Source organism: Dendrobates tinctorius, unplaced genomic scaffold (assembly GCF_039654945.1).
Source record: "Dendrobates tinctorius isolate UK_male_01 unplaced genomic scaffold, ASM3965494v1 ptg000020l, whole genome shotgun sequence".
Taxonomy (NCBI): Eukaryota; Metazoa; Chordata; class Amphibia; order Anura; family Dendrobatidae; genus Dendrobates; species Dendrobates tinctorius.
The window spans coordinates 5,691,823-5,714,479 of NW_027361688.1; the positions used below are offsets into that span (position 1 = coordinate 5,691,823).

At 39.3% G+C, this 22,657-nt stretch overlaps 1 long non-coding RNA gene across 1 annotated transcript in view; it reads left to right on the forward strand.

Annotated features, from left to right (window-relative positions):
• Positions 1-22,657, forward strand: part of LOC141083336 (uncharacterized) — a 150,076-nt gene that overhangs the window by 11,367 nt on the left and 116,052 nt on the right. The window contains exon 2 of the long non-coding RNA XR_012230690.1: positions 11,778-11,895. This is a non-coding gene — a long non-coding RNA (uncharacterized lncRNA). The remainder of the gene's footprint in view (positions 1-11,777; positions 11,896-22,657) is intronic.

A 22,657-nucleotide genomic window follows, 5' to 3' on the forward strand; every position in this document is an offset into this window, starting at 1 on the left:
TTGTTATATTCTTGTACATAGGAGCAGTATTATAGTAGTTATATTCTTGTACATAGGGGGCAGTATTATAGTTGTTATATTCTTGTACATAGGAGCAGTATTATAGTAGTTATATTCTTGTACATAGGGGCAGTATTATAGCAGTTATATTCTTGTACATAGGGACAGTATTATAGTACGGTAGTTATATTCTTGTACATAGGTGCAGTATTATAGTAGCTATATTCTTGCACATTTTACCAGTAGTTGTACACTACAGTCCTAATCTTGCTAGTAATAAAGGGGTAGGCAGCTTGTTTTCGTCCTCTCCATTAGTTAACATTCAGTGACCGGTGGGGTTACCCGTCCTCCATACATTTCCCCTTTCTCCTGATAGTAATTTGCGCTAGAAGGAAGGGGATGCAGAATTTCCTCTAGCCGGGGCCACTTCATCATCTCTTACTATTATACCAGCACACAGCTTTGTAATTCATTTTCAGAACTCGATGAATGTATTAGACTTGTAATCTCCTCGCACTTTTTATCTTAATTGACTGTAAAGTTTGAAATTGGTTTTAAATTTTAAATCAGGTTTTGATTTTCAAATCAGTCAAGCTTCCATCTCTTAAAGCCTTTTCTTTTCTCCTCGGTTCCCTCTCCGGCCGTCATCTCATTTCTGCAGGGGGGACGACATTGACCCCAGGAGAGTTTGTGTCTTTGACTTTTTCCTCCACCGGCTCGGAGTCATCCACTTACTGGCAGATTGGATGTTACATTCGAACACGAGCTACTTAATTTTTCCAGATTGTCTTCTCATCTTCTATTGTTTTAAGGGTAATGGGAAAGATAAAAGGAGAGAGGGAAGTGATTAAAACGTACAAATACAAATTCTGGGAGAGAAACTTTCTTCATTTTCTCATTGAAAACTTCATGAATGATCCGTTTCTTGGCTGCTGTCCATTCAGCACCACGGCCTAAGGAAGAATCTCTTATTAAAAGGCGTGGAAATGTGCTGTGTATTTCTTCTTGTTAACTTGTTTTAAGGGCGTTCAGAAGGTGTGATTATTCTGTGCTCAATAGAACAACGCCACTCCCTATTTAAACTCCTAGTTGACTGATCTCTGACCACAGAAATTCCTCTGCCTTCACTTTTCTTTGTAAAGTTACTTGACTACCCTGACCGCTCTATTCTTCTTATTAAGCTATTTTGGGAGTCTTCAGAAGTTGTAGTCAATAGGGCAACACCACCCCCTATTTAACCTCCCTACACTATTTTTGACTGATCGCTGTCACCTTATTCCAGAAAGTACACTGATTTCCGTGCATGTCATAATTTAGTCTCCTAAGTACCTGGCCTACTCCACAACTGAGCTTGCACTTTTGTTAGTCCAGATTCCTGTAAAGGTATAAGGTTAATTATGAACTTATCTTGCAGCTGTGACCCTGGGATAAAATATATTAGGCAGTAAGAAAGGGGATCTCTATTTATTTGTGAATTAAGTCAATATATCAAAACAGTATTGCAGCTGCCGCCGCCGTACTCGAAGAGCCCTGATCAATGTGCCCAGCCGGCAAACACTACAGGCGGCGCTCCTATACACAAAGCCGAAAGTGAAAATGTAAGCGAATAATACCGTGCTGCTGTCCCTCCATTCATCATCTATCCATACTGCACTGGACCTTTTCCAGCCTCTGTTTTGACATTTAAATCACAATAGCCAGAATAAGAGTGGCTCATACAGGTAACACATATCTGACATGATACATCCTGCATGTACTAAGTGATACTAATCTACGTGGAGCACACAATTAGTATACAAAATGTAACTACTATAATACTGCCCCTATATAACTACTATAATACAGCTCCTATGTACAAGGATATAACTACTATAATACTGCTCCTATGTACAAGAATATAACTACTATAATACTGCCCCTATGTACAAGAATATAACTATATAATACTGCTCCTATGTACAAGAATATAACTACTATAATATTGCTCCTATGTACAAGAATATATCTTCTATAATACTGCCCCTATGTACAAGAATATAACTACTATAATACTGCCCCTATGTACAAGAATATAACTATATAATACTGCCCCTATGTACAAGAATATAACTACTATAATACTGCCCCTATATACAAGAATATAACTACTATAATACTGCTCCTATGTACAAGAATATAACTACTATAATACTGCCCCCTATGTACAGGAATATAACTACTATAATACTGCTCCCTATGTACAAGAATATAACTACTATAATACTGCCCCTATGTACAAGAATATAACTACTATAATACTGCCCCTATGTACAAGAATATAACTACTATAATACTGCCCCTATGTACAAGAATATAACTACTAAAATACTGCCCCTATATACAAGAATATAACTACTATAATACTGCTCCTATGTACAAGAATATAACTACTATAATACTGCTCCCTATGTACAAGAATATAACTACTATAATACTGCCCCTATATACAAGAATATAACTACTATAATACTGCTCCTATGTACAAGAATATAACTACTATAATACTGCCCATATGTACAAGAATATAACTACTATAATACTGCCCCTATGTACAAGAATATAACTACTACAGTATAATACGGCTCCCTATGTACAAGAATATAACTACTATAATACTGCTCCCTATGTACAAGAATATAACTACTATAATACTGCTCCCTATGTACAAGAATATAACTACTATAATACTGCCCCTATGTACAAGAATATAATTACTATAATACTGTCCCTATGTACAAGAATATAACTACTATAATACTGTCCCTATGTACAAGAATATAACTACAATACTTCCCCTATGTACAAGAATATAACTACTATAATACTGCCCCCTATGTACAAGAATATAACTACTATAATACTGCCCCTATTAACAAGAATATAACTATATAATACTGCTCCTATGTACAAGAATATAACTACTATAATATTGCTCCTATGTACAAGAATATATCTTCTATAATACTGCCCCTATGTACAAGAATATAACTACTATAATACTGCCCCTATGTACAAGAATATAACTATATAATACTGCCCCTATGTACAAGAATATAACTACTATAATACTGCCCCTATGTACAAGATTATAACTACTATAATACTGCTCCTATGTACAAGAATATAACTACTATAATACTGCCCCCTATGTACAGGAATATAACTACTATAATACTGCTCCCTATGTACAAGAATATAACTACTATAATACTGCCCCTATGTACAAGAATATAACTACTATAATACTGCCCCTATGTACAAGAATATAACTACTAAAATACTGCCCCTATATACAAGAATATAACTACTATAATACTGCTCCTATGTACAAGAATATAACTACTATAATACTGCTCCCTATGTACAAGAATATAACTACTATAATACTGCCCCTATATACAAGAATATAACTACTATAATACTGCTCCTATGTACAAGAATATAACTACTATAATAATGCCCCTATGTACAAGAATATAACTACTATAATACTGCCCCTATGTACAAGAATATAACTACTACAGTATAATACGGCTCCCTATGTACAGGAATATAACTACTATAATACTGCTCCCTATGTACAAGAATATAACTACTATAATACTGCTCCCTATGTACAAGAATATAACTACTATAATACTGCTCCCTATGTACAAGAATATAACTACTATAATACTGCCCCTATGTACAAGAATATAATTACTATAATACTGTCCCTATGTACAAGAATATAACTACTATAATACTGTCCCTATGTACAAGAATATAACTACAATACTTCCCCTATGTACAAGAATATAACTACTATAATACTGCCCCCTATGTACAAGAATATAACTACTATAATACTCCCCTATGTACAAGAATATAACTACTATAATACTGTCCCTATGTACAAGAATATAACTACTATAATACTGCCCCTATGTACAAGAATATAACTACTATAATACTGCCCCCTATGTACAAGAATATAACTACTATAATACTGCTCCCTATGTACAAGAATATAACTACTATAATACTCCCCTATGTTCAAGAATATAACTACTATAATACTGCCCCTATGTACAAGAATATAACTACTATAATACTCCCCTATGTACAAGAATATAACTACTATAATACTCCCCTATGTACAAGAATATAACTACTATAATACTGCTCCTATGTACATGAATATAACTACTATAATACTCCCCTATGTACAAGAATATAGCTACTATAATACTCCCCTTTGTACAAGAATATAACTACTATAATACTGCTCCTATGTACAAGAACATAACTACTATAATACTGCTCCTATGTACAAGAATGTAACTACTATAATACTGCTCCCTATGTACAAGAATATAACTACTATAATACTGCCCCTATGTACAAGAATATAACTACTATAATACTGCTCCTATGTACAAGAATATAACTACTATAATACTGCCCCCTATGTACAGGAATATAACTACTATAATTCTGCTCCCTATGTACAAGAATATAACTACTATAATACTGCCCCTATGTACAAGAATATAACTACTATAATACTGCCCCTATGTACAAGAATATAACTACTATAATACTGCCCCTATATACAAGAATATAACTACTATAATACTGCTCCTATGTACAAGAATATAACTACTATAATACTGCCCCCTATGTACAGGAATATAACTACTATAATACTGCTCCCTATGTACAAGAATATAACTACTATAATACTGCCCCTATGTACAAGAATATAACTACTATAATACTGCCCCTATGTACAAGAATATAACTACTAAAATACTGCCCCTATATACAAGAATATAACTACTATAATACTGCTCCTATGTACAAGAATATAACTACTATAATACTGCTCCCTATGTACAAGAATATAACTACTATAATACTGCCCCTATATACAAGAATATAACTACTATAATACTGCTCCTATGTACAAGAATATAACTACTATAATAATGCCCCTATGTACAAGAATATAACTACTATAATACTGCCCCTATGTACAAGAATATAACTACTACAGTATAATACGGCTCCCTATGTACAGGAATATAACTACTATAATACTGCTCCCTATGTACAAGAATATAACTACTATAATACTGCTCCCTATGTACAAGAATATAACTACTATAATACTGCTCCCTATGTACAAGAATATAACTACTATAATACTGCCCCTATGTACAAGAATATAATTACTATAATACTGTCCCTATGTACAAGAATATAACTACTATAATACTGTCCCTATGTACAAGAATATAACTACAATACTTCCCCTATGTACAAGAATATAACTACTATAATACTGCCCCCTATGTACAAGAATATAACTACTATAATACTCCCCTATGTACAAGAATATAACTACTATAATACTGTCCCTATGTACAAGAATATAACTACTATAATACTGCCCCTATGTACAAGAATATAACTACTATAATACTGCCCCCTATGTACAAGAATATAACTACTATAATACTGCTCCCTATGTACAAGAATATAACTACTATAATACTACCCTATGTTCAAGAATATAACTACTATAATACTGCCCCTATGTACAAGAATATAACTACTATAATACTCCCCTATGTACAAGAATATAACTACTATAATACTCCCCTATGTACAAGAATATAACTACTATAATACTGCTCCTATGTACAAGAATATAACTACTATAATACTCCCCTATGTACAAGAATATAGCTACTATAATACTCCCCTTTGTACAAGAATATAACTACTATAATACTGCTCCTATGTACAAGAACATAACTACTATAATACTGCTCCTATGTACAAGAATGTAACTACTATAATACTGCTCCCTATGTACAAGAATATAACTACTATAATACTGCCCCTATGTACAAGAATATAACTACTATAATACTGCTCCTATGTACAAGAATATAACTACTATAATACTGCCCCCTATGTACAGGAATATAACTACTATAATTCTGCTCCCTATGTACAAGAATATAACTACTATAATACTGCCCCTATGTACAAGAATATAACTACTATAATACTGCCCCTATGTACAAGAATATAACTACTATAATACTGCCCCTATATACAAGAATATAACTACTATAATACTGCTCCTATGTACAAGAATATAACTACTATAATACTGCTCCCTATGTACAAGAATATAACTACTATAATACTGCCCCTATATACAAGAATATAACTACTATAATACTGCTCCTATGTACAAGAATATAACTACTATAATACTGCCCCTATGTACAAGAATATAACTACTATAATACTGCCCCTATGTACAAGAATATAACTACTACAGTATAATACGGCTCCCTATGTACAAGAATATAACTACTATAATACTGCTCCCTATGTACAAGAATATAACTACTATAATACTGCTCCCTATGTACAAGAATATAACTACTATAATACTGCCCCCTATGTACAAGAATATAACTACTATAATACTGCCCCCTATGTACAAGAATATAATTACTATAATACTGTCCCTATGTACAAGAATATAACTACTATAATACTGTCCCTATGTACAAGAATATAACTACAATACTTCCCCTATGTACAAGAATATAACTACTATAATACTGCCCCCTATGTACAAGAATATAACTACTATAATACTCCCCTATGTACAAGAATATAACTACTATAATACTGTCCCTATGTACAAGAATATAACTACTATAATACTGCCCCTATGTACAAGAATATAACTACTATAATACTGCCCCCTATGTACAAGAATATAACTACTATAATACTCCCCTATGTACAGGAATATAACTACTATAATACTCCCCTATGTTCAAGAATATAACTACTATAATACTGCCCCCTATGTACAAGAATATAACTACTATAATACTCCCCTATGTACAAGAATATAACTACTATAATACTCCCCTATGTACAAGAATATAACTACTATAATACTGCTCCTATGTACAAGAATATAACTACTATAATACTGCCCCTATGTACAAGAATATAACTACTATAATACTCCCCTATGTACAAGAATATAACTACTATAATACTGCCCCTATGTACAAGAATATAACTACTAAAATACTGCCCCTATATACAAGAATATAACTACTATAATACTGCTCCTATGTACAAGAATATAACTACTATAATACTGCTCCCTATGTACAAGAATATAACTACTATAATACTGCCCCTATATACAAGAATATAACTACTATAATACTGCCCCTATATACAAGAATATAACTACTATAATACTCCCCTATGTACAAGAATATAGCTACTATAATACTGCCCCTATGTACAAGAATATAACTACTAAAATACTGCCCCTATATACAAGAATATAACTACTATAATACTGCTCCTATGTACAAGAATATAACTACTATAATACTGCTCCCTATGTACAAGAATATAACTACTATAATACTGCCCCTATATACAAGAATATAACTACTATAATACTGCTCCTATGTACAAGAATATAACTACTATAATACTGCCCCTATGTACAAGAATATAACTACTATAATACTGCCCCTATGTACAAGAATATAACTACTACAGTATAATACGGCTCCCTATGTACAAGAATATAACTACTATAATACTGCTCCCTATGTACAAGAATATAACTACTATAATACTGCTCCCTATGTACAAGAATATAACTACTATAATACTGCCCCCTATGTACAAGAATATAACTACTATAATACTGCCCCTATGTACAAGAATATAACTACTATAATACTGCCCCTATGTACAAGAATATAACTACTACAGTATAATACGGCTCCCTATGTACAAGAATATAACTACTATAATACTTCTCCCTATGTACAAGAATATAACTACTATAATACTGCTCCCTATGTACAAGAATATAACTACTATAATACTGCCCCCTATGTACAAGAATATAACTACTATAATACTGCCCCCTATGTACAAGAATATAATTACTATAATACTGTCCCTATGTACAAGAATATAACTACTATAATACTGTCCCTATGTACAAGAATATAACTACAATACTTCCCCTATGTACAAGAATATAACTACTATAATACTGCCCCCTATGTACAAGAATATAACTACTATAATACTCCCCTATGTACAAGAATATAACTACTATAATACTGTCCCTATGTACAAGAATATAACTACTATAATACTGCCCCTATGTACAAGAATATAACTACTATAATACTGCCCCCTATGTACAAGAATATAACTACTATAATACTCCCCTATGTACAGGAATATAACTACTATAATACTCCCCTATGTTCAAGAATATAACTACTATAATACTGCCCCCTATGTACAAGAATATAACTACTATAATACTCCCCTATGTACAAGAATATAACTACTATAATACTCCCCTATGTACAAGAATATAACTACTATAATACTGCCCCCTATGTACAAGAATATAACTACTATAATACTGCCCCTATATACAAGAATATAACTACTATAATACTCCCCTATGTACAAGAATATAACTACTATAATACTGCTCCTATGTACAAGAACATAACTACTATAATACTGCTCCTATGTACAAGAATGTAACTACTATAATACTGCTCCCTATGTACAAGAATATAACTACTATAATACTGCCCCTATGTACAAGAATATAACTACTATAATACTGCCCCTATGTACAAGAATATAACTACCGTACTTTAATATTGATATTGAGTTGGAAACTTGTTTCATTCATTCAGGGGGAAAGGACAATAGGAAATCCAGTTTCCATGGATGCTGTGACTTTTGTATAATGCGCCTCACAACAACGCCTAATTCCTCTTTCAACATCTATTGATTCTTTTACCTTCTCAGGGAACGTTCATGACTTCGTTAGACGAACACAGATTTATAGTATCAGAATGAAACTCACGTATCCTTTCTCCCATTCCCGGGCTCTGGTGACATTCCCACTCTTCGAGCTGGTGGGTGTATGAGTATTATTGTTTAGTTCGTGGTAAATCATCGGTTCTCAGGAAATCCTGTAAATTCGATGCCGGTTGCTCCTCGTAGGTATTGAGTGCCTTTGACCTGGAGTCAGAATCCAGCGGGTTGAGTATGTAATAGAATTGGCTCAAAATAATATTTCCCGTGTTCACATAACGGTGAAGGTTCTTCATGAATTATTTAGGTACATTACCCGTATCCCAGTCACTGCCTTGAAACTATAATATCTAATTTTTTTTTCCTTCTCGCTTCCCACTTCTTTATCTCACACGAATCTAGAAGAAGCTGAACATTTTAACATTTACACCGCCAATACGTCCCACCGATTGTTCTCGTGATGAGATTTTGTTGCCTCCATACTTAACTTCTGAATTCCAAAACCTCAAGATATTTACTTGCTACATTTTTTATGTTACTCACCTTTTCCCCCCAAATCGGCATTGGTTTTCTTCTCTCGGATAAAGCTATTTCGTTATGCACCGGTCTCGTTTTCAAGGCTTAGCTTCATATATATATATATATATATATATATACGTCGGTTCTAACAAGTGACACGTTGTTCCCCTGTGACATCATCTCCAAAGGCTTTTTAATGTCCATTTTTCAAACCCAAGTGTCTAAATATTGAGACTGTAATGTGTTCAATTGCAGTTTGTTGGGGAACTGCCGCAATCCTGTTTTTTCTTTTACCATCATCCATCCTCTCAGTCTCCTTTGATTTGTGTTATGTACATCTGCTGCTTCTGTTATCTGCTTGTTTATCCATTGTTTGCTGTAAGCATCACAAACTGTTGTAGTCTGTTTTCATTACACTACAATCTATCGTCAATTCGATAACATTCATCTGCTGCTTTTATGACCTACAGGTTAACCAACCATTTGCTGTAAGCATCACAAACTGTTATTAGAGTCTGTGTACATTACACTACAATTTGCTGTGGATTGAATAACTTTCATCTACTGCTTCTGTGACTTACTGGTTAATCCATCTTTTGCTGTAAGCATTACAAACTGTTCTTGGAGACTTCCTGTTCTGTTACATGCTTCTTCATGGTTCTGCTGCTTACATCTGAATTCTGCTTCAGACTTGCCATTTTCCACTTGATCTGCCCTCCTGGTACTGTGACTGTCTGTATTATTCCCTCCTTTTTTGTCTGCCTGTTGTCCAGGTCCCCACTGTACCACGTGCCTTTCCTACTGGTTTACCAGTGCCCTGGGTCAGTATGTCCTCCCTGACCTGTAACTTGCTGAATTCAAATTACCAGTTCAGCCTAATATCTCAGGTTTTGGCCATGCTGGCCTACTGAGGATGACTATCCATTTAGTAGGTTATGTTCTTGTCTAGCTTTTTGGTCTGTGCTTTGACCTTTATTTTGATTATGACTGTTACCTTTGCCTATCCTCTATGCTTGCTCACCTGGTAATTGCAGTCTAACTTCCTCCTTGTTGTCTAATAGTCATCTTCTACCTCTTAACACCTCATGAACCACTTGACTCTTGTCCTTATTTTGAATCTTCTTCTACTACTGACATTTCTACTGTACATAACTACTGATGTCAATTAGTGGCTGGTCTGCAGACCATAACCTGATAGTGCAGTAGGGGAGAATCCTTTGACTCCACTCTTCAGTTTAATGAAAGACAAACTACTTCTCCGGTGAGAATTTTGACAATGGAACTGTTATTTCTATCTGCTCAAAAAAAACTCCCTCTGAAAGTCTTGGCACTAGCCACTCCATCTAGGAGGTCTTAGAGGAACCATAGCCCTCACTTGGCACTAGCCACTCCATCTAGGAGGTCTTAGAGGAACCATAGCCCTCACTTGGCACTAACCGCTCCATCTAGGAGGTCTTAGAGGAACCATAGCCCTTACTTGGCTCTAACCACTCCATCTAGGAGGTCTTAGAGGAACCATAGCCCTTACTTGGCGCTAACCACTCCATCTAGGAGGTCTTAGAGGAACCATAGCCCTTACTTGGCACTAGCCACTCCATCTAGGAGGTCTTAGAGGAACCATAGCCCTTACTTGGCGCTAACCACTCCATCTAGGAGGTCTTAGAGGAACCATAACCCTTACTTAGTGCTAACCACTCTGTAATGTACTATAAGGCATGATTCTGCTGGAACCTTCCAGAATTTTCCATTCTATGAGAAAGCTGCTTGCCATACAGCTGCAGCCCCCCTCCTTTTGTTTCTCCCTCCTTAGCAGCTGTGTGTATGTGCTGGTCTGCCTGCATCTGAAATAGGACATCGGCCATTTCCTGTGAACCTAGGAATGTTAATTAAGCTGAGTGCAGAGCATGTCTTTGTTTAAAACCAGGGGCTTGAATTCAGCTATGGGAAGTATTAGAACAAGTCATATCGCAAAAACCATACACTGCAGAGATATAATCACATCTCTGCATTGGCAACAAAACCAGCTTTCTAACCCCTAATTTTCACGGTTCTAACCCCTGCAGAAACTGAGATATGGATTGCTCCCAAATGGAGTGTCCTAATTAGGCATGCTTGGTGTTGTCTTATTGGATTCGATAAATTGAGAAAAATGAGACCATCGATGTGTTTATACGAGCTTCCCTCGTTTAGACATAGTTATTATAAGTTTTACAGTGAAATTGCAACTTGGAGAAAGGGGGGATGAACTTCTCCAGACTGCCCCTTTTGGTGATGTAACCGACCCTAGGCTATAAGGTACCCCTCCCTTACAGTTCTTCAATTGAAGCTCGAGTTTTGATGCCGAAAAGACCTGAAGATGTCCGGGGATGTCTGGCTAAGCGGCTCATCCCCCTTGCCACACATGGTCTGCCTAATACCAACTAAGTACATGTAAGTGTTACTCTGTTTTTTAATCCTTGTTGTTTTATACTTGCATTGTACATATTTAATGTCTCAACTTTGCAACAACTTTTATCTATGTAATCACTGCCCACCTTTTGGTAATAAATGATAAAATTATCAGTCAGAATCATAGAATCATAGAATCATAGAATTGTAGAGTTGGAAGGGACCTCCTGGGCCATCTGGTCCAACCCCCTGCTCAAAGCAGGATTCGCTAAATCATCCCTGTCAGATGTCTGTCCAGCCTCTGTTTGAAGACTTCCATTGAAGGAGAACTCACCACTTCTCGTGGCAGCCTGTTCCACTCATTGATCACTCTAACTGTCAAAAAGTTTTTTCTAATATCTAATCTGTGTCTCCTCCCATTCAGTTTCATCCCATTGCTTCCAGTCTTTCCTTGTGCAAATGAGAATAAAGTTGAACCTTCTACAATGTGACAGCCCTTTAGATATTTGTAGTCTGTCTCCATGCTCTAAGAAAGGAACTATGCGCCTTTTTTAGATAATCGCTACTAATTTGGGGGTTTGCCATGGACCCTCTTAATTAACTCTTTGATTAAGTGAATCGTGGCTGGTGGCAGCGTGGTGTGTTTGGTTGGTTGGCTAGTTGGCACTACGGAAGGGTCTTACATGCTGAATGAGTGGCTGTGGCCAAGGCATTGATAATTCCCTTACTGCAGTAGTCTAATTGCCCGTTACCAGCAAGCAGCCCATCCGGCGACTAACTATCCCAGGTGCGGTTCCCTGACTGACCTGAGGATATGGGTGGCGCCGGAGAGCTGCGAGTTCCAAAGTGGAACTGAGAAGGTGGGATATCCATATATCCCCACAGTTCTGGGAAGGTTGTTAGCAGTGGTGGTTCATCCAAAATAGCCCCCCTGTGATAAATTGTTAGAGCAAGATTAGCTTGCTGTATATTTTTGTCACATGGTACCAGTGGCGGGATAACTAAGATAAGCCCCCCACTGCGCCTGTGATAGCCGTGAGCCGGCAGTGCGTCGCATCCCTCCACCCGCTGACATACCCGTGTCAGAGGTGGGATCGTGACATATTGGTGGCACAGGGTGCGCTGTCGTCACACACTCCATCTAGGAAGTCTTAGAGGAACCATTGCCCTCACCCTTTAATCTCTATAAAAGGATGTGGACATATTCTGGGGCACCCTGGTTGCAACCACGGAGTAGCTGCTGGCCAGAGGAGCAAGCTTGAGACAAATATGGTCAAACAAAGCCAGGTCAGTATCAGAAGGGATGAAAAAGGAGATTCAAGAAAGGGATCAAACAGTAGACAAAACTAAAGTTAGAGAAAAGCCTGGGTCAAATACCAGAAGTTCATTAAGGAGCAGAGGCGGACAATCCAGGGTCAAATTTAGGAGGGATTACAGATCAAAAGTGGTCAAGGTCATCAGTATGCCGGTAGGGGTGTAGGGTGTGGTAATGCCTAATTCAGCCTGGCTTGATAGAACCACTTGTCTTATCCACACCAGTATCCCTGACTGGACAGAGTCTGCACCTCTCAGCGATATTGACCATAATGTCTTCTCTATCACCAGTGCAACCGATGCAGACATCCCTGGGAAGGTCCTAGTAGACATTGATGAGGAACTCAATAAAAGACCTCTAATATATTATTGGGTGGTGGTCTCCACTCACGGAAGTTGAATAGCCTGTCACATTGCATGTGTAGCCATATCTGTGGCCAACAGTTGGAGGTGTTAAGATTGTGGGAAAAGATTCAGAATAATTATTATTCTTGGGAGTCCACTGGGAGGAGCACAGTCATGAAGGGAAGGCGGTCCATCGTTTATAGTCCCACCCATTGGACTCATAAGCATAAAAATGAATAAATTACAAGTTATATAGAATCTTTTCCTGCAAAACTATATATCGATCTGCTCCGCTTCTCCAGCTCTATAACATACTGCTTGTAAGACACCATGTTCAATGGGTCAGTGCTCCTTCAAGAAAACTTAAAGGGATCCTATACAGGTACGAGCCATATCTAGATTTGATATTAATACGTTTCTACTCATGAATTAGATCAAAACTACAAAATGACAATGACCTGCTTCATTCCAATCAGTGTGACAATTGCCCAAGGTGCACTGCGGTAGCAGAGGTCCTTTGAGTCCACCAGTCATCTCCAAACATCCCCCCCATCGCCGCTTCCCAGCTGATGCGTAACAAAATTTTAACCGCCTTAACCTTGTGTTGGCACAAATACGACCACGTAGAATCTGATTATGGTCCATACGTAAAGTCGTCTCTTATGTGGAAGTCGTCCGCACTTTACAGGCTTCGCCGAGGGCAGTTTGGGATTTCAGAGGCCTTTTAATCTTGCAGCACATAACAGATTTAACTGTGTTTATTAACATTCCTTTTTACGGTCCCCTGGAGCATTTTGGCAGATAAAGCCACAGTCTGCACCGGAGGAAGCCTCGAAAGTGAATACAAATCAGCTCCGTTCTGCTGCCCCGGAGCAGCGAAGGATCTCAGCCTGCAGCCACCTGCACACTGTATGGAGAGGTGTAAAGGAGTGGAGATTGTCCATTTATCGCCCACATCTGCAGAGCTACAGGGTCACACTATACTGAGCTCCAGCTGCCATAATGTAATCTGCTCCAGCCATGGAGTGCCTCCATAAAAGCACCCCAAACATAGAGTGCCTTCATAAAACCAGGCCAAACCTAGAGTGCCTCCATGAATGGATCCCAAACATAGAGTGTCTCCATGAATGGATCCCAAACATAAAGTGTCTCCATGAAAGCACCCCAAACATAGTGTCTCCATAAAAGCACCCCAAACATGGAGTGCCTCCATAAAAGCACCCCAAACATGGAGTGCCTCCATAAAAGCACCCCAAACATGGAGTGCACTCATAAAAGTGCCCCAAGCATAGAGTGCACTCATGAAAGCGCCTCAAACATAGAGTGCCTCCATGAAAGCACCCCAAACATAGAGTGCCTCCATGAATGTGTCCCAAACATGGAGTGCACCCATGAAAATGCCCCAAGCATAGAGTGCCTTCATGAAAGCACCCCAAACATAGAGTGCCTCCATGAAAGCACCCCAAACATGGAGTGCCTCCATAAAAGCACCCCAAACATGGAGTGCACCCATAAAAGTGCCCCAAGCATAGAGTGCACTCATGAAAGCACCCCAAACATAGAGTGCCTCCATGAAAGCACCCCAAACATAGAGTGCCTCCATGAATCCGTCCCAAACATGGAGTGCACCCATGAAAATGCCCCAAGCATAGAGTGCACTCATGAAAGTGCCCCAAACCTAGAGTGCCTTCATGAAAGCACCCCAAACATAGAGTGCCTCCATGAAAGCACCCAAAAATAGAATGCACCCATAAAAGCACCCCAAACATAGAGTGTCTCCATAAAAGCACCCCAAACAAGGAGTGCACCCATAAAAGTGCCCCAAGCATAGAGTGCACTCATTAAAGCTCCCCAAACATAGTGTGCCTCCATGAAAGCACCCCAAACATAGAGTGCCTCCATGAAAGCACCCCAAACATAGAGTGCCTCCATGAATGCGTCCCAAACATGGAGTGCACCTATGAAAATGCCCCAAGCATAGAGTGCACTCATGAAAGTGCCCCAAACCTAGAGTGCCTCCATGAGAGCACCCCAAACATAGAGTGCCTCCATGAAAGCACCCCAAACATAGAGTGCCTCCATGAAAGCACCCCAAACATAGAATGCACCCATAAAAGCACCCCAAACATGGATTGCACCCATAAAAGTGCCCCAAGCATAGAGTGCACTCATGAAAGTGCACCAAACCTAGAGTGCCTCCATGAAAGCTCCCCAAACATAGAGTGCCTCCATGAAAGCACCCCAAACATAGAGTGCACCCATAAAAGTGCCCTAAACATACAGTGCAACCATAAAACCAGCCCAAACATAGAGTGCCTCCATGAAAGTGCCCCAAACATAGAATGCACCTATAAAAGTGCTCCAGGCATAGAGTGCCTCCATGAAAATGCCCCAAACATACAGTGCCTCCATGAAAGTGACCCGAACATAGAGTGCCTCCATGAAAGTGACCCAAACATAGAGTGCCTCCATGAAAGTGCCCCAATCATAGAGTGCCTCCATGAAAGCATCCAAAACATAGAGTGCAACCCATAAAAGTACCTCAAGCATAGAGTGCACTCATAAAACCGCACCCATAAAAGTGCCCCAAACCTAGAGTGCACCTATAAAACCATCCCAAACATAGAGTGCATCCATACAAGTACCTCAAGCATAGAGTGCACCCATAAAGGCATCCGAAACATAGAGTGCACCCATAAAACCAGACCAAACAGAGTGCCTCCATGAAAGCACCGCAAACAGAGTACACCCATAAAAGTGCCCCTAACATAGAGTGCACCCATAAAAGTGCACCAAACATAGAGTGCCTCCATAAAAGTGCCCCAAACATGGAGTGCCTCCATGAAAGTGCTTCTAACATTGAGTGCCTCCATGAAAGTGCCCCAAACATAGAGTGCACCCATAAAAGTGCTCCAAACATAGAGTGAACCCATAAAAGTGCCCCAAACATAGAGTGCACTCTTAAAAGTACTCCAAACATAGAGTGCACCCGTAAAAGTTCCCCAAACATAGAGTGCACCCATAAAAGTGCCCTAAACATAGAGTGCAACCCATAAAAGTACCCCAAGCATAGAGTGCACTCATAAAACCAGCCCAACATAGAGTACACCCATAAAAGTGTCCCAGGCATAGAGTGCACCCATAAAAGCAGCCCAAACATAGAGTACACCCACAAAAGCAGCCCAAACATAGCGTACACCCATAAAAGTGTCCCAAACATAAAGTTGCACCCATAAAACTGTTCCAAACATAGAGTGCACCCAAAAAAGTACCCAGTTATAGAGTACAACTATAAAAGTGCCCCAGGCATAGAGTGTAAAACTGAATGTGTCATAGAGTTCCCCCATAAAAGAGCATAATATGCTACTGTATATAGTGCCCCAGCCATAGACATCTCCCATAAAATTACCCCAGGCATAGAATGCCCCCATAAATGTATCCCAAGTAGAAAGTGCTAATATTGTATATATAGCGCTGTGCCAGAGTACGCCCATAAACAGTGCCATCAGTAGAGAAGTGATACAACAGTACCCAACCAAAGAATGCCCTAAAAAGTGCCCCAGACTGAAAGTGCTACCCTATAAAGTCTCAGACCAGAAAGTGCCCTAAAAAGGGGCCCTAGTCAGATTGTGTCCCCGTATTCATTAACCAAGCTAGCGAGTGCGACTATACACATTGCTCCGGGCAAAGAGCAACCTTGTTAGAAAAGGCCACCATGTACAGAATCCCAGCCAGAGTGTGACCCCCCAATAACAGTTTCTCATAGAGAAAGAACCCCCCATATAAAGTGCTGCAGCTAAAGAGTGCACTACTATTGCGTTACCCCGGGCAGGAAGAACTACAATTCATAGTGCCCCTGTGAGAGAGTGCCACTATATACAGCACACCCACCAGAGACGGACACTATAAACAGTGCCCTGGACAGAATGCACCTCCGTATACAGTGCCCTAACAAAGGAGTACCCCACAGACAGTGACAAAGCTAAAGAGTACCCACTTAAAGTACCATTGGCGCAATATACCCTGTATATAGTGCCTAAGAAAGAGTGTGCCACCATAAACTGTGCCACTGTTACTGAGTGTCCCCCATATACAGTACTAGAACCTTTTCTTAAGGAAGTTACTTTTATGAACAGCCAATCAGCAGCAACGCCACTTCCCCTTTTTATAAGATCATGTGACGGGATGGAATTATGTCATGGAAAGACAAGATGTACGGAGTGGTGGTGAGCGCCCTGTCGTCAGTAACGGATGGCTGTTTTTTTTTTTGCCATTACCTCGCAAAATAGATTCGATTTCCTGCTCGTTGAACATCTTCAATCGAAATGACTTCTAGCGGCTCAAAGACAAAAGTATTTAGCACTCGGCCGAATGGTAAGGCAGAAGCCAAACACAAGCGCACAGCGGGAAGGAAATCAATCTCTACTGATCCCAAATCCACTCGCTTTACCTAATCTCTAATCAGGAAACATTCACGCGGATGTAACAAGGAATCCGATATAAGACCGCTACACCCAGAATAAGTCAGCCCACCACGGGTGATATCACGGGGGATACAGAGGCGGGGAGACCGAGAGAGACCCCCAGGGTCCACACACTGAAAATACGGAGATATAGAAAACATCTGACAGTATTATAGTAGTTATATTCTTGTACATAGGGGGCAGTATTATAGTAGTTACATTCTTGTATATAGGGGCAGTATTATAGTAGTTATATTCTTGTACATAGGGGGCAGTATTATAGTAGTTATATTCTTGTACATAGGAGCAGTATTATAGTAGTTATATTCCTGTACATAGGGGCAGTATTATAGTAGTTATATTCTTGTACATAGGGGCAGTATTATAGTAGTTATATTCTTGTATATAGGGGGCAATATTATAGTAGTTATATTCTTGTACATAGGAGCAGTATTATAGTAGTTATATTCCTGTACATAGGAGCAGTATTATAGTAGTTATATTCTTGTACATAGGGGCAGTATTATAGTAGTTATATTCTTGTACATAGGGGCAGTATTATAGTAGTTATACTCTTGTACATAGGGGACAGTATTATAGTAGTTATATTCTTGTACATAGGGGGCAGTATTATAGTAGTTACATTCTTGTACATAGGGGCAGTATTATAGTAGTTATATTCCTGTACATAGGGAGCAGTATTATAGTAGTTATATTCTTGTACATAGGGGCAGTATTATAGTAGTTATATTCTTGTACATAGGGGCAGTATTATAGTAGTTATATTCTTGTACATAGGGGACAGTATTATAGTAGTTATATTCTTGTACATAGGGGGCAGTATTATAGTAGTTACATTCTTGTACATAGGGGCAGTATTATAGTAGTTATATTCCTGTACATAGGGAGCAGTATTATAGTAGTTATATTCTTGTACATAGGGGGTAGTATTATAGTAGTTATATTCTTGTACATAGGAGGCAGTATTATAGTAGTTATATTCTTGTATATAGGAGCAGTATTATATTTGTTATGTTCCTGTACATAGGGAGCAGTATTACAGTAGTTATATCCTTGTACATAGGGGCAGTATTATAGTAGTTACATTCTTGTATATAGGGGCAGTATTATAGTAGTTATATTCTTGTACATAGGGGCAGTATTATAGTAGTTACATTCTTGTATATAGGGGCAGTATTATAGTAGTTATATTCTTGTACATAGGAGCAGTATTATAGTAGTTATATTCCTGTACATAGGGAGCAGTATTATAGTAGTTATATTCTTGGACATAGGGGAGTATTATAGTAGTTATATTCTTGTACATAGAGTGTAGTATTATAGTAGTTATATTCTTGTACATAGGGAGCAGTATTATAGTAGTTATATTTTTGTACATAGGGGGCAGTATTATAGTAGTTACATTCTTGTACATAGGGGCAGTATTATAGTAGTTATATTCCTGTACATAGGAGGTAGTATTATAGTAGTTATATCCTTGTACATAGGGGCAGTATTATAGTAGTTACATTCTTGTATATAGGGGCAGTATTATAGTAGTTATATTCTTGTACATAGGGGCAGTATTATAGTAGTTACATTCTTGTATATAGGGGCAGTATTATAGTAGTTATATTCTTGTACATAGGGGCAGTATTATAGTAGTTATATTCTTGTACATAGGGGGCAATTTTTATTATAAAAACCCAAACATAAAAACAATTATAATAAAACAAAAATCATCCAGTATTACAAAACACAAACCACTTAGGTAATATATACGCAGCACTAATGATCAGATCATATTCATAAATAAATTAAAGTGTCCAAACCTGGGGATGGAAAAAGAAAGTTAGAGGGAAAAAAAAACCAAAAAAAACATTATCATATTTTCTAACTGAACTTTACGTTTCTCCATAACGTTATGTTTCTTGGACTCCTTCCAACTTCTAGTGATTTTATCCACCGGAGTTCTGACATAACCTGATTGGCTGCAGCGGTGTTATCGAACGGCTCATTGTGCAGTGACACCCGGGTTCTCATGTGCCAGTGATAGTATTTGATGACACTGATTATAATGTACATCGTCTCTCTGTTGATGTTACTAACAGTGGAGGGGACACCATAGATTATGTCAGGATACTTTAGAGTCTGCAGTCTGGGGATTTTTAGATTATCTGACACTTCCTCCCAGATCTTCCTCCCTCCCCAGCAATCACATATGAAGTGCTCCATAGTCTCCTCCTGCTGACAACCAAGGGGACAATTCCGATCAGAGACACACAGATGTTTCAGGTTCCCTTTGACAAAGAGCCGACTATGCAGTGAAAGCCAAGTGACATCAAACAGTTTAGGAGGTAGCCGTTTCCCGTTTAGGAACCTAAGGCTTTCCTGCAGGGTGGTGGTGACACAATCTCTCAGGGCCAGTGGAGAGTAGAAGAAAGTCCTACATACACGAGCATACAGGTCTCTTCTCGTACTGTTCTCAATGTAAGACCTCTCCAGTCCCCACCTCCTAACACACTTCAGACCATAGTTCAGATACTGGGGGAGGTGGTCACCTGTCCATCTCCTCCTCTTGAGACTGCCGCCCCGCACCCAAGATTCCGCAAAAGGCAATATCCAATACCTGATACTATTTACCCACAGGGAGCTACTGTTTGAGTCCATGTTCCCAAAATTCACCTTTAGAAACAAGGAGTCAAAGAAAACCCTTGGATTCAACATATCCAGCCCGCCCTCTCTCCACCGTAGGTACGTTATTCCCCTCTTTATCAGGTTCATCCTATTCCCCCACAAGAGCTGGAAGAACAGGCTGAAGAGCCTCGCTGAGAAAGATTCTGGCAAAGGGAAAATGACAGAGATATACAAGAAGACGGGGACCAGGTAAGTCTTCAACATTGTGACCCTTTCTCTGTAGGTCAGCCTCCAGTTCTTCCATCGCTGAACCTTTGCATTTCCGGTTTCCAATTTCTCCCAATTTAGCGTGGCATTATCATCCCTCCCAAATTTAACCCCTAGGATCTTAATATGGGTGGAGGCTTTGGAAAACTGCGGCAGATCAAAGCTGGGCTCAGTATGTAATGTCCACAGAGCTTGACTCTTTTCAGGGTTGACCAGAGACCCGGAGGCCTCTGAGTAGCTTCTGATGGACGCAGATAACATCTGCACCTCACAAGGATTGGAGATCACCAGTGTCACATCGTCCGAATAGGCAACAACATTCAGAGGCGGGCAGTGGGGGACAGGCACCCCCTGAAAATCGCACTCCTGCAGTGACCTCAGAAATGGGTCTAGGGCAAAAACATACAGGAGCGGACTCATTGGGCAGCCCTGTCTCACCCCCGCCCCAACTCCAAAAGTGTCACCCTGCCAACCATTAATCAGAGGAAAGCTCACCGCCTCTCTGTACAACGTCTTCAACCAATCCACAAATTGTCCCGGAATACCGTACTTTGACAAAGTGGCCCACAGATAGTCATGATCAACCCTGTCAAAGGCTTTAGCCTGGTCCAGACTAACAACATATCTCCCACACCGCAGAGCTTTACATCTCTCAAACATCTCTCGTATCGAGATGACTGCTCCAGAGATGTTCCGCCCTTTTACTGTGCCAAACTGAGAGCCTGCCAACAGTGCCGGGGACAAACAGACTAATCTAGAAAATAGGATCTTTGCTAGAATCTTCCTGTCCACATTCAAGAGGGCAATCGGCCTCCAGTTCTTGATGTCACTCGGCTCTTTACCTTTAGACAGCAGAATTAACGAGGACACTCTCATGGATGGAGGCATCAGGTGATTTTCTAGACAATTTCTATACACATCCACGAGAATTGGAACCAGGAGGTCTCTGAATTTCTTATAAAATTCTGCCGTTATACCATCTGGACCTGGTGCCTTCTTCAGATATAACTTATCAATAGCCTCCTTAACTTCTTCCACCGTTAATTCTGCTGTCAAAGGAGAAAAGTCCAGATCATTAGTATCAGGCACTGGAGTTTCCTCCAAGAATTGAGTCATCTTTATGCAAAACTTTCCTCTGAAACAAGTCAGCATAGTAAGATCTCACCACCTCCAGGATACCCTCCCGTGAATCCTGCAATACACCCTGGGAGTCAATGAGACCCATGACCATTTTTTTGGCCACCCTCTCCCTGCAATTCTCAAAGGGATCAGGGGCCCCTAAGGACCCATAATCCCGTTCAAGAACCAGGGAGGTATACCTGCTATACTGATACTGCTTTATCTCAGATTTCAGTCGGTCGATCTTCACTTTGTCATCCCCGCCCGCCGAATACAGTGACTCCAATTCTTTGCGCAGCTTTAGGTACTGGCTGTACTTATTCCTCCCTTTATTAACTGACAGTCTCTTTAAGAGGGATCTGATATCCTCCTTGACGTCCTCCCACCAGTCGGTCATGTTGTCATAGAAGTCAACCCTGTCTAGATGAAGCTGGATAAGGGAGTGAACACGGCTCTGAACATAGGCATCATCCAGGAGACTGGAATTGAGCTTCCACAACCCTCTACCAATGTCCGGACGGTTAGAGGAACCCAAAGAGAAGCACAAGGCAAGGTGATCAGAGTAAGGGACGACCTTCTCACTCAGGGCGCCGACAGCCTCAGTAGGACTGACAAAAGCAAAATCTATCCTACTGCTCCTGTTGGAACATGAATACGTG